A 13,560-nucleotide genomic window follows, 5' to 3' on the forward strand; every position below is an offset into this window, starting at 1 on the left:
ATCCTTTCTTTTTACATCATTAATTCTTCTTAATGAATCGATTTTTTTAAAATATAGAAAAAAGAAAGTTGATTAATTATCTTACACTTTCTTTCTAGTTAGTGTGTTTTGGTACAAGGTTTCTAGATAATTTGTTTATATATATATATATATATCTATATATAGAAAGCAAAAGGCAGAGAATGGTAAAACATTCAAAATACCATAAAATGTCCTTGGTTAATGCAAACATTAAGAATTGAAATTATTAATTAAATGAGAATAATATGATAAATTCAAACTTTTTCATATTAAAAAAAGGTAAAATTAACAGTAAAATTAAAAGAAAAATCAGATAATGGATCCTATTTTTATGGAACACAACCACCCATTATCTTTTTTAATTCTAAAATAAGTTAAAATTTTTTATTAAAAAAAGTTCTCGCAGGCGTGGAAGCGCGTGTAGAGAGGCTAATGTTCATATATGCATGGAGACTGTAAGTCTTCAGTGGGTCCACAACCTTATTAAATGGTTTGAAGTTTTTTCTTAAGAAGCTGGTGGATTGAATGATGAATGTGTTTGTTTCACTAACCATTGCTAACTGTCTCTTTCTATAGTTGAATTTGTCAGGAGACTAAAGGAATCCAATGCATCAACGTTGATACTTGTGGTTGTGGTCAAGAGACTAAAGGAATCCAATACTTGCGGTTGTGGTCAAGAGACTAAAGGAATCCAATGCATCAAGGTTGATACTTGCGGTTGTGGTAGATTGAATGATGGATGTGTTTGTTTCACTAACCATTGCTAACTGTCTCTTTCTATAGTTGAATTTGTCAGGAGACTAAAGGAATCCAATGCATCAACGTTGACACTTGCGGTTGTGGTAGTTCTATGTGGAGGTTAGAGGTTCACCAAATTCAGGTCAATTTTCCCTTAACTTCCCAAGAAAAGACAAAAATTAAAGATTCAAAAATATAAAAAAGAAGAAGAAGAATAAAAAAAAAAAGATATTTAGTCATATACCCATTCTTAGCACTAAAACTATAAATAAACCCTACATCATTTAATTTTCATAAACATACCCAAAAAAAACCCAAAAAATGATAGCTGGACCTATTGAATTTAATTTTAATTATTAAATTACTTTAATACCCTATTGAGTGTTTTGGATTTTTTATGAGGTTTTGGGGTTAGGTTTGTTTTAAGAAATCGATAGTTTTGTAATTTAAAAGAATTTAAAAGCTTTTTGTTATGTTGTAAATGAGAACTTTGGGTGTGTTTAAAGTTTTATATAGTTTTAAATAATTTTCCTGTATTGGGTATAATAGTAAATCTCCCATCAATATTTTATTATCGATGTTAGTTAGAAGTTCACATTATTGTTGCTATCAATATTTTATTATCGTTGTTAGTTGGAAGTTCACATCATTGCTATCAACATTATTGCAAACAACTTGGAAAAAATGACTATCCTCCAATTTTGAATTTTCTTAGAGAAAATCATCTACAAGAAAAACAATTTTTGAACTTGGACTTTGAGTGATTAATATCAGTTATCAGCTGCCTTACAAATAAAAGGAAATAGTCAAAACATATATGACATATCACGGCAACAACTTTGACTACTTCGTGAAGGCCAAGTCCTCTTCTAGGGGCCCAAAGGTTTCAATATCAATAATTTGCATTCAGGGGTTGTTGTTTCCCGACTTCTCAATTTGCGTTGTGCGGTGGTGGTTTGCATCGTTTTCAAGCATGGTTGTTCTTATATATATATAAATACATTTGAGCAACGGCACATACACAAAGCAACATGCTAGTGCAAGCTTATAAACTAATGGCTCATGACTTCCTTCTCTTCCTCTTATTCTCTTGCATTATATCTACAAATATTCATGCCTGCAAACAAACCGAACGCAGCTCCCTCCTGTCATATGCCTCCACTCTATCTTCTCATCCTTTAAATTGGACATCCCTTGATTGCTGTTGTTGGAAGGGCATCACTTGTGATCAAGATGGTTGGGTCACCCGTTTGCTCTTATCTTCCAAAGGGCTCAAAGGAGGTATCTCTCCCTTTTCACTTGTAAATCTCACCCATCTCACCCACTTGAACCTTTCCCACAATTCACTATATGGTTCACTTGAAACTCAGTTCTTCTTGTCTTTGAATCAACTTGAGATTCTTGATTTGAGCTATAACCATATTTTTGGAGAACTACCACTTTCTCTACCATCTATTAATATACGGATAGTTGATTTGTCCAGCAATCACTTCTTTGGTGCAATTCCATCTTCATTCTTCCAAAGAGCAAGCAACTTGACTACTTTCAATGTCAGCAACAATACCTTCACAGGATATGTCCCATCCTCTATTTGTCTCCAACATTATTCTCCCTTCCTTAGGCGATTGGATTTTTCTTCCAATGTATTTAGTGGCAACCTTGCTCCTGGGCTAGGGAAGTGTTCCAAACTGCAAGTTTTTCGTGCCGGTCACAATAACATCTCAGGATTATTTCCAGAAGATATTTATAATGCTACCAAAGTTGAAGAAATTGCATTACCTTTCAATTCACTACATGGAGCCATTAGTGATAAAATTGTCAACTTCACCAACCTTGCCATCCTTGACCTTTCCTTTAATCAGTTTGGTGGCGAGCTTCCCCTCAATTTGGGGAAGCTCTCCAAGTTGAAGTTTGTGACCTTAGATTACAACAATTTAGAAGGTGTGTTGCCCCCATCTTTGATGAATTGCACAAACCTTGTAGAACTGCATTTGGGAATAAACCACTTGGAAGGAGACATCTCTGTGCTTGATTTCTCAAGACTGAGTCAACTTACTAAACTCGACCTAATGATCAATAACTTCACTGGTACGGTTCCAGTAAGCCTTTACTCATGTAGGTTCCTAAAAGCCATTCGGTTGACTGGAAATCATCTAGAGGGACAAATACAAGCTGAGATACTTTCATTGAAATCCTTGTCCTTCCTCTCGCTTGGTTTCAACCAATTCACCAACCTCACAGGGGCAATGAAAATATTGATGAGTTGCAGAAGTCTTCACGCACTCTTTCTTACTGGTTCCTTTGTGGGTGAGCGAATGCCATCTGATGATGACATGGTTGATTTTCACGGATTCCAAAATCTTCGGATCTTGGCTTTGGTTAATTCTAACCTCACTGGTCAAATACCTTTATGGCTATCAAAGCTCAAGAATCTAGAGGTCTTGGCTCTACGTTCTAATCAAATCACAGGGCCAATTCCAAGTTGGTTGGGGACTCTTCCTAGACTGTTTTATATAGGCTTGTCAGAAAATCGAATTTCAGGTGAATTTCCAAAGCAACTTTGTCGACTACCAAGTTTGCTTTATGAACCTAATATTTCATCTCAAGTAGACAACTATGAATTGGAATTTCCTGCCTTCAGCTTCACCCTCAGCAAAACCGGAAATCAAACTTTTACATCGCAAACATTAAATTCTTATCCAGCAACGATAGATTTGTCTAAGAATAACATTAGTGGTTATATACCTGCTGAGATCGGCCAATTGAAACTTCTCCGCAAGTTGGCTCTTGACTCCAACAACTTCTCCGGCATCATTCCAGACCAAATATCTAACGTAAGAAATTTAGAGGTTTTGAACCTCTCCACGAATCACTTGTGTGGAATAATCCCATCGTCATTGGCGAGCCTTAATTTCTTGAAAGAACTTAATGTCTCCTACAATAACCTTGAAGGACCAATACCAATAGGCTCCCAACTCCAAACCTTCGACGCTTCTGCCTTTGAAGGGAATCCAAAACTTTGTGGTGCCCCACTTCCAAATAAGTGCGAACCAAGTAAGGGCATTGATGCAGATCACAAGAACAATAAAGACGTGGACAATGGACTTCATCAACTTCCGTGGTTTTATATTTTCACTGCGTTGGGGTTCATAGTAGGATTTTGGGGAGTTTGTGGTTCTTTAGTTATTAGTAAGACATGGAGATATGTGTATTTTCGATTCATAGACAATCTACAAGATAGGCTCTATGTGATGATAAGTTGATAACTATCCAGATCAATGTGATGAAAAGAAGGCTTAGAGGCTAGATATATATTATTAATGTTGTACTTTTTATTTTGCATTTTCAGTTTGCTTTTCGTTTGTCTTCTTCTTTTGCTTCTTTATTTCAAAGTAACTGGACTCAAATTTAAAGGATATATGTTGTTTTGTTCATAAATTTATGGGGGAATTTGTACCTAACTGTTGATTTGCGCATTGTTGTACCTATATATCTTTCGATATACTTCCCATCATTTTTTTTAGAAAATTAATGATATGAACTTTTATTTTCGCCAATTTTCTGGCTACTGTCTAAATCCTCAACATTACATCCAATTTGCCGTTAAATATGAGGGAAAATTGGTCAATTTATACATTAAAAAGAACTAAAGACTGAAAAATAAAATAACATGAAATATAAAATAAAAAAATAAAAAAATAAATAAAAATTAACCTAACACTCCCACAACCTTATCTCTCTCTCTCTCTCTCTCTCTCTCTCTCTCTTCTTTCCTCCTCCCCCAAATTCCATCCAATTCTTCTTAGCCACTACCCTAATTCCAACTCACGAAGCCATAACACCCACCTTTAATTTCAAAAACTCAACATGATTGTTTTCACCAATTGAAGCAATACACATTTGTTATTTTAAATACCCATTTGACTTGGCCATTGATAGGCTAAAAGGCATAGGGGAAAACATTTCGATCATGTTTATGGATGCTATTTCCACCTCCTCTCATATTTCTTCACCCACCTTATTCTCAACATTTTAAAGACAAGTTTAACTCTTTATAAAATGACTTTAAAGGACTTACATAACCCACCTAAAAAAAGCTAGAAACTTATCCAACGTGAATGCTAACAACTTTTAAAAAATTAGATTAAAATAGAGATTTTCTATTTAAACCCCTCACTTCTCTTTATTTACTCTATATTCAAAGTTCAGCCCAAATTTTAATTCAAATTTTCACAATTTCTAAGAAAACTCCACTACCTTCCCATACTACCCCTAAATACACACCCCGCAGAAAAAATAAATAAATAAATAACTCATTAACCTCACACCCCACACCACTCTAAGTTCACCTCAACCTCACATTACTTATGTAACATCCTGACCCAAAGCTGGGTTTAAGATTTGCAATCACTGACCTATTTAGGAAAGCAATTATGAACATGAGGATGATTAAATTCAAATGCAATGATCGTGATTGAGTGAAGGCAGTGTGTGCAGAGAATTGCAAGTGGGTTTGTTTTGCTTTAGCCATGAATGGTAGTGAATGGGTTCAAGTGAAGAAGTTGGTTGACGTGTATGATTATGGGACAGTTGACCACAACTTTCATGCTAACTCAACATGGTTAGCTCAGAGATATGCTACTCAACTGTCTAGACTGCATAATTGGGACATGGGAACTTTTAAGCAGCAGGTACAAGAAGATTTGTCTATGGTAGCTTCTAAATCCCATATATAGGGCAAGACAGAAGGCAACATCCATAACTGAGAGGACTTATGAAAAACAGTATGAGTTATTATGGGATTATGCTGCTGAACTAAGAAGGACAAATGTGGGTAGCACAATCATTATCAAATGTGAGTTGGAGGGTGAAAGGCCAAGGTTTCAGAAGATTTACATTTGCTTGGCTACAGTTAAACAAGGGTTTTTGCAGGAATGTAGGCCAGTGATAGGATTTGATGCTTGTTATCAAAGGTCATCACCCTGGACAATTGTTATCTACTGTTGGTGTGGATCCTAACAATGGCATGCATCCTATTGCGTATGCAGTGGTTGAGATGGAGAATTATGAAACATGGTCATGGTTTTGTCAACTGTTGGCAGAGGACCTTGGAATTGAAAACAACACAGGATATGTCTTTATCACAGACAAGCCAAAAGGCTTGATTAATGCAGTACATGTTAATTTTCCAAACGCTGAGCACAGACACTACCTCAAACACTAAGAAGCAAATTTTTTGCTTGCTGGTTTTGATTAGGTGGCAGCCTTAGATCCATCACAATGGTGTAGAGCTCACTTTAAAACTCATTCCAAGTATGACATCTTTTTGAATAATATGTGTGAGGCTTTTAATGGTGCCATTGTAGAAGTCCGAGACAAACTCATTTTAACCATGCTAGAGAGGATTAGATACTATATTATGTTGTTGATGGCTACTAGAAAAGCATCTTGTGAGAGATGGAAACATGACATTGGCCCAAGAATTTTTGGCATTTTGGAGAAAACGTAGAGAGAATCAGCTTGGTGCATTCCAAAGCTTGCTGGAGAGTTTATATGAGGTCAAAAACCATGATGGAAGTCAGGTTGTGGTTGATTTGGCAAGGCATAGTTGTTCATGTAGGAGATGGGATATCGCTGGGATTCCATGAAAGCATGCTTGTGCTGCCATTGGGCAATTAAATGGGGATCATATTGCTTATGTTGATGCTTGTTACAAGAATGAAACCTTTATGAGAGCTTATAGGCCAATGGTTCACCCAATGACAAGTGAAGACTTGTGGCCTAAGTGTCATAGACCTCATTTGATGCCACCACACTACTACAAAAAGTGACAAAGACGACTAGAAAAAAACGACGGTCTAAGTGAAAACCGTCGTTGTTTTTTAAAAGACGACGGTTCTATAAAACCGCCATGTAATAACACCTTAGACACCTAAAAAATGGAGATTCAAATGGTTGTTCATAAACAACGACGTACCTAATTAAAAAACCGACGTCTATTTGAAACAGGATTTCCGCAGTGTAAAATCAAAGCAAATAAAGAACGACAGAAGTTATGAATCGACCGACGTAGAAAGTAAAGACGACCATTTCAAAAAAAGCCGCCGTTTTTACGCAGAAAATAACACGACCAAGTTTTCGTATAAGGCGCCATATAATTACAAATAAATACACGGCGGTAAAATACAAAATATCGCCGTATTAAATTAATGTACAACGACGGAAAATAAAAATATATCGACGTCTTTCTTGTATAGTTCTACGACGGTATCTTTAAATCTCACCACATTTGTTTTTCATTTATCGACGTATTATAAAATTTAACGTCGTATTTATTCCCTTTATACGTCATACCTTATATTAAAACCGTCGTCTTAATACGAATTTTTTTAATCAATTTATTTCTTTGATTTTGTTATCATACGTCATACTATATGTAAAGATGACGATTTTTATAAAAACCGTCGTCTATTATGTGTAAAGATGATGATTTTTATAAAAACCGTCGTATATTATATGTAAAGATGACAATTTTAAAAAACCGTCGTCTATTATATGTAAAGACGACGATTTTTTTACAAGCCGTCGTTTATTATGTGTAAAGATGATGATTTTTATAAAAACCGCTCGTCTATTATGTGTAAAGATGACGATTTTTTAAAAACCGTCGTCTATTATATGTAAAGATGACGATTTTATAAGACCGTCGTCTATTATATGTAAAGATGACGCTTTTTGTAAAAACCGTTGTCTATTATATTTAAAGATGACGCGTTTTTATAAAAAACCGTCTATTATATGTAAAGATGATGCTTTTTATAAAAACCGTCGTCTATTATATGTAAAGATGACGAATTTTTTTTTTTTTTTAAAGGGTCGTCTATTATATATAAAGATGACGCTTTTTATAAAAAATGGTCGTCTATTATATGTAAAGATGATGGTTTGTTATAATAACCGTTAAATCATGATTTTTCATTTATAACCGTCGAAATTTTTTGTCCCGTTACTTTATCTCTGAATGTTTATTTTTTTCGATTTTTGGTGTAGATGATCTCGAATTATAAACAAACAAGTTTGACGGTTGGATCGTTGAAACTAGTTTCTTAGAATGCGTATCCCATCAAAACAATATATTCACTAACAGTTAAGAGTTTATTTATACTTTCGTTAAATATAACATAAGATTTTGTGGTATCCACTAGTGTAAATATTTTAAATTGAAGATCAAATTCAGTCATTGTATTCATATAGGGTCAAGGAGTGTAGAGGTAAAAAATCATCAAAATCGGAGTTAAAATAACCGTTAAATTATGATTTTTCATATATAACTGTCGAAATTTTGTCCCGTTACTTGATCTCTGAATGTTTATTTTTTTCGATTTTTGGCATATATGATCTCGAAGTATAAACAAACACGTTTGACGGTTGGATCATTGAAACTAGTTTCTTAGAATGCGTATGCCATCAAAACAATATATTCACTAACAATGAAGAGTTTATTTATACTTTTATTAACTATGACATAAGATTTTGTGGTATCCACTAGTGTAAATATTTTAAATTGAAGATCAAATTCAATCATTGTATTCATATTGGGTCAAGGAGTATAGCGGTAAAAAATCATCAAAATCGGAGTTAAAATAACCGTTAAATCATGATTTTTCATTTATAACCGTCGAAATTTTTTGTCTCGTTACTTGATCTCTGAATGTTTATTTTTTCTGATTTTTGGCGTATATGATCTCGAAGTATAAACAAACACGTTTGACGGTTGGATCATTGAAATTAGTTTCTTAGAATGCGTATGCCATCAAAACAATATATTCACTAACAATTAAGAGTTTATTTATACTTTCGTTAAATATGACATAAGATTTTATGGTATCCACTAGTGTAAATATTTTAAATTGAAGATCAAATGCAATCATTGTATTCATATTCGGTCAAGGAGTGTAGCGGTAAAAAATCATCAAAATCGGAGTTAAAATAACCGTTAAATCATGATTTTTCATTTATAACCGTCGAAATTTTTTGTTCCGTTACTTTATCTCTGAATGTTTATTTTTTTTGATTTTTGGTGTAGATGATCTCGAAGTATAAACAAACAAGTTTGACAGTTGGATCGTTGAAACTAGTTTCTTAAAATGCGTATGCCATAAAAAATATATTCACTAACAATTAAGAGTTTATTTATACTTTCGTTAAATATAACATAAGATTTTGTGGTATCCACTAGTGTAAATATTTTAAATTGAAGATCAAATTCAGTCATTGTATTCATATAGGGTCAAGGAGTGTAGTGTAAAAAAACGTCTATTGTATGTAAAGATGACGCTTTTTATAAAAACTGTTGTCTATTGTACGTAAAGATGACGCTTTTTATAAAAACTGTCGTCTATTGTACGTAAAGATGACGCTTTTTATAAAAACCGTCGTCTATTGTATATAAAGATGACGCTTTTTATAAAAATCGCCGTCTATTATATGTAAAGATGACAATTTTTTTTATAAAAAGCGTCGTCTTTTAAAAACACGCTAAAAATGGCCGCTTAAGTGAATTCGCGCTCGATAAATTTTCAAATTTTCACCCGTCTTTGAAAATCTTATCTCTCATTAACAAGCATCGTCTTTTAAAACACGCTAAAAAGTCTACTTAAGTGAATTCGCTTGTCAAATTTTCAGATTTTCCCAGATTCAAAACCTTATCTCTCCTCCTTGAAACCCTTCTGCACTCTCTAAAACACCCTCATGAAACTCTCTACAAAATCATCAAAAGATCGATATCAATGAAGGAGTTGAGAGATTGAGGTCTTAGCAAATCCATAAGATGTAGAGGGATGTTCTGTATTTGAGAATCAAAGCTGGTTGAAAGGTTTGATTTGAAAGTCACCTAATCTCTTAATACCCTTCTATATCTTGCTAGTGAATTCTGGATTAGTCTCTTTGCATTTTTGGTATGTTCTTTGTATCCTTAATTTTAGATTTTGTCTCTCTTGATTTGTCTGATTTGTTTACATTTATTTATTTATTTCTGGTTTCTTTTTAGATTTTCTGATTTGGTTATCAGGAGATGAGGAGGAAGCTTGCAGATTTATAACTTTTTCTTTTGCAGCTTTTCTATGTGAGTCGTATTTTTTTTGTTGTTGAACATTTGCAGGTTCTCGATGGTCTTTTTTATGCTCATTTTACAAGTTTTCTATGGAAATATGGACCAATGGTAAAATTTCTCTTCCACCTAATTTTTTATGTTTATAATCTTAGCTTCTTTTTTTTTTTTTTCTCTTTGTCATTTTGATTTATTTACAGGGATGATGGAGGAGACTTCAGTTGTGCATCATTTGTATGTTTGGATGAGGAATGCTTGGATTAGGAGTACGTAGGTCTTGTTAGGAATTATGTTTGTTGTAGAATAAAGATTGGTTAACTATGTAATAACTATTGAATCTTCAAGTTTTATGAAAGAAACTATTTTTGATAAAGCATTATGGTTGGTTTTCTAGTTAAAATCATTGCATAGCATCATAGGAAATCAAAAAGCATTATTGTACGTAAAGAGGACGTTTTTTTATAAAAACCGTCGTCTATTGTATGTAAAGAGGATGTTGTTTTTTTATAAAAACCGTCGTCTATTGTATGTAAAGATGATGCTTTTTATAAAACCGTCGTCTATTATACGTAAAGATGACGCTTTTTATAAAACCGTCGTCTATTGTATCGTAAAGATGACGCTTTTTATAAAAACCGCCGTCTATTGTACGTAAAGATGACGCTTTTATAAAAAACCGTCGTGTATTGTACGTAAAGATGACGCTTTTATAAAAACCGTCGTCTATTGTACGTAAAGATGATGCTTTTATAAATAAAAAACCGTCGTCTATTGTACATAAAGATGACGCTTTTTATAAAAACCATCGTCTATTGTATGTAAAGATGACGCTTTTTATAAAAACCGTCATCTATTGTATGTAAAGATGACGCTTTTATAAAAAGGTCGTCTATTGTATGTAAAGATGACGTCTTTATAAACAATCCACGATTTATTTTCATAAAAAATCGTCATCTTTACATACAATACACGACGGTTTTATTAAAAACAGTTGTCTTTCCTCCTATAATTAACGATCTTTACCTTTAAACAACGACGATTTTCTTTAAAAACCGTCATCTTTATCTGATAAACAACGACGGTGAAAAGCCGTCGTAGTTTGAAACCCAAATAGATGTAGTCGATTTCACGACCGGGCGAAAACCTTTTACACGACGGTGGTTTCCCGTTGTCTATTTCGATTTTTGTAGTAGTGCCATTTTATCACAAACAACCTGGTGTTAGAGTTTGTATAGGAAATTACACTTGCATGTAGTCCCACATTGGAAGAGAGTAGTTTTCTTCCATAGTTTATAAGCACCAACACATTAGAATTACTAAATAGAGTATGGGCCTAGTGGAGGCAAACTTGAGCCTCAACATGGTTTGAGCTTGGATTATATATATATTTGTGTAATAAATATATATATAATTAATTGTCAAAAGATGGGCCTTAGGCCTTGGGGGCTCTTGGGCTCTGTTGATTTAATTAATAATTAATTTTTATTAATTGAAAATTCGGTTTTTTCAGATAAACCAAAATCTGAAATTCGAATTAATTAAAACAGTTAACATAATTGGATGAAGAGGTGTCAGACCTCTATATAATGACAATACGACCAAACCAGAAAAAGACTTTTGAACTGCATCATCATTCTCACATTTTACACTTCCTGAGAGAATTCATACCACTGTTCGCAGAAATCAAGCCACTGTGCTTAGGCTTAGATTTAAGATAGTTTAATCTGGTGGATGACTCCTATCGAACTACAAGCACAAGGGTAGAGGAGAAATACTGTCTAAAGGACACTGCAAATCTGCAGGACTCTATCTACAATTCAAGTCAGTATTCTACAATCTATATTATTGTTGTATTGATTCAATTATATCTATATAAAATATATTCGTTGGTTTTTATTATTCTGTTATTTTGGTTTTATATTGATTGTTCTCCAACAATCTTTAGATAGTATTATGGAACAATCAGGAAGTAAGACCTCTCATGCCGAAAAGCCTGAGAAATTCAAAGGCACTGACTTCAAACGTTGGCAACAGAAGATGTTGTTCTATCTGACAACATTAAATCTAGCCCACATTCTCAGACAGGATGCCCCTGTGTCGAATAAGGATCCTGCAACCAAAGAGACTGTCGCTGCAATTGATGCATGGACACAATCTGATTTTCTGTGCAGGAACTATATCTTGAATGGACTTGATGATGCACTGTATGATGTCTATGCAGCATTCAAGACGGCTAGAGAAGTTTGGGAATCTCTTGAGAAAAAATATAAAACTGAAGATGCAGGATCCAAGAAATTTGTTGTAGGCAGATTTCTGGATTTCAAGATGGTAGATTCCAAACCTGTTGTCAAACAAGTTGAAAACCTCCAGAAAATTATCCATGAGATTCTTGCTGAAGGCATGAAGATCAATGAATCTTTCCAAGTGGCGTCCTTGATTGAAAAACTCCCACCAAATTGGAAAGAATTCAAGAGTTATTTGAAGCACAAGAGAAAGGAGATGAGTATGGAGGATCTCATTGTTAGGCTTCGGATTGAGGAGGATAACAGAATAAGTGAGAACAAGAATGTGGTTTCAAACATGGAAGCCAAGGCAAACATAGTTGAAGGAACCTCAGCAAAACCAAAATTCAATCCCAAAATGAACAAGAAGAACTTTGTTCCTGGAGCAAAAGGAAAAGACTTCAAAAAGATTAAAGGAGCATGCTGGGTCTGTGGGAAAAGCAGGCCATAAGGCTCAAGACTGCAGCATAGAAGGAATCAGAATCCCGCCAATCTGCAAATCCAAACTACAACAGGCCAAGGAACAATCAGGCCAATGTGGATCAAGAAAACTTGGCTGCAGTGGTGTCGAAACCAACATGGTTTCGAATGACAATGAGTGGCTGATTGATACTGGAGCCACCCGCCATATCTGTGGTGATAAGAATGCATTTCTTACTTACCAAGAGATACATGGCGGTGAACAACTGTTTATGGGAAATGCCTCTGCATCTGCTGTTGTTGGAAAGGGAAAAGTGCTTCAAATTCACCTCTGGAAAGGAACTAACCCTCCTAGATGTGCTGCATGTGCCAGACATAAGAAGGAACTTGGTATCTGGACCTGTTCTAAGCAACAAAGGATTCAAACTAGTTTTCGAATCCAACAAAGTTGTACTAACTAAGGGGGGAATGTTTGTGGGAAAAGGTTATCTTGCTGATGGGTTATTCAAACTCAATGTATCTGCCAATTCTATGAATAATAATATAAATAAGGCTTCTGCTTATATGGTTGATTCTTCTTCTACATTATGGCATGCTAGATTAGGACATGTGAATTTCCGTTCCTTACATAGAATGTATAATTTAGGATTGCTGCCTAAGTTAGATTCTATTGAAAATATTAAATGTGAAACATGTACAGAATCTAAATTTTCCAGAAAAAGTTTTAAATCTGTACATAATAGGTCCAATGAACTGCTAGGCTTAATTCATAGTGATTTATGTGATTTTAAATCAACACCAAGTCGTGGAGGAAAGCAATATTATGTGACTTTCATTGATGATTGCAGCAAGTACTGTTATGTATATTTATTACATAGCAAAGATGGGACCTTGAATATGTTTAAGACATATAAGGCTGAAGTTGAAAATCAACTCAACAGAAAAATTAAAGTCCTAAGATCAGATAGAGGAGGGGAATATGAATCCACT

At 34.2% G+C, this 13,560-nt stretch overlaps 1 protein-coding gene and 1 pseudogene across 1 annotated transcript in view; both read left to right on the forward strand.

Annotated features, from left to right (window-relative positions):
- LOC103331340 (B3 domain-containing protein Os04g0386900-like) overlaps positions 1 to 13,560 on the forward strand; it is a 36,285-nt gene that overhangs the window by 5,974 nt on the left and 16,751 nt on the right. The gene's annotated exons all lie outside the window — the stretch shown is intronic.
- LOC103331354 (receptor-like protein 2 pseudogene) lies at positions 1,791 to 4,220 on the forward strand (annotated as a pseudogene).

This window comes from Prunus mume, linkage group LG5 (genome assembly GCF_029339155.1).
Source record: "Prunus mume cultivar Tortuosa linkage group LG5, ASM2933915v1, whole genome shotgun sequence".
In the NCBI taxonomy this organism is placed as follows: Eukaryota; Viridiplantae; Streptophyta; class Magnoliopsida; order Rosales; family Rosaceae; genus Prunus; species Prunus mume.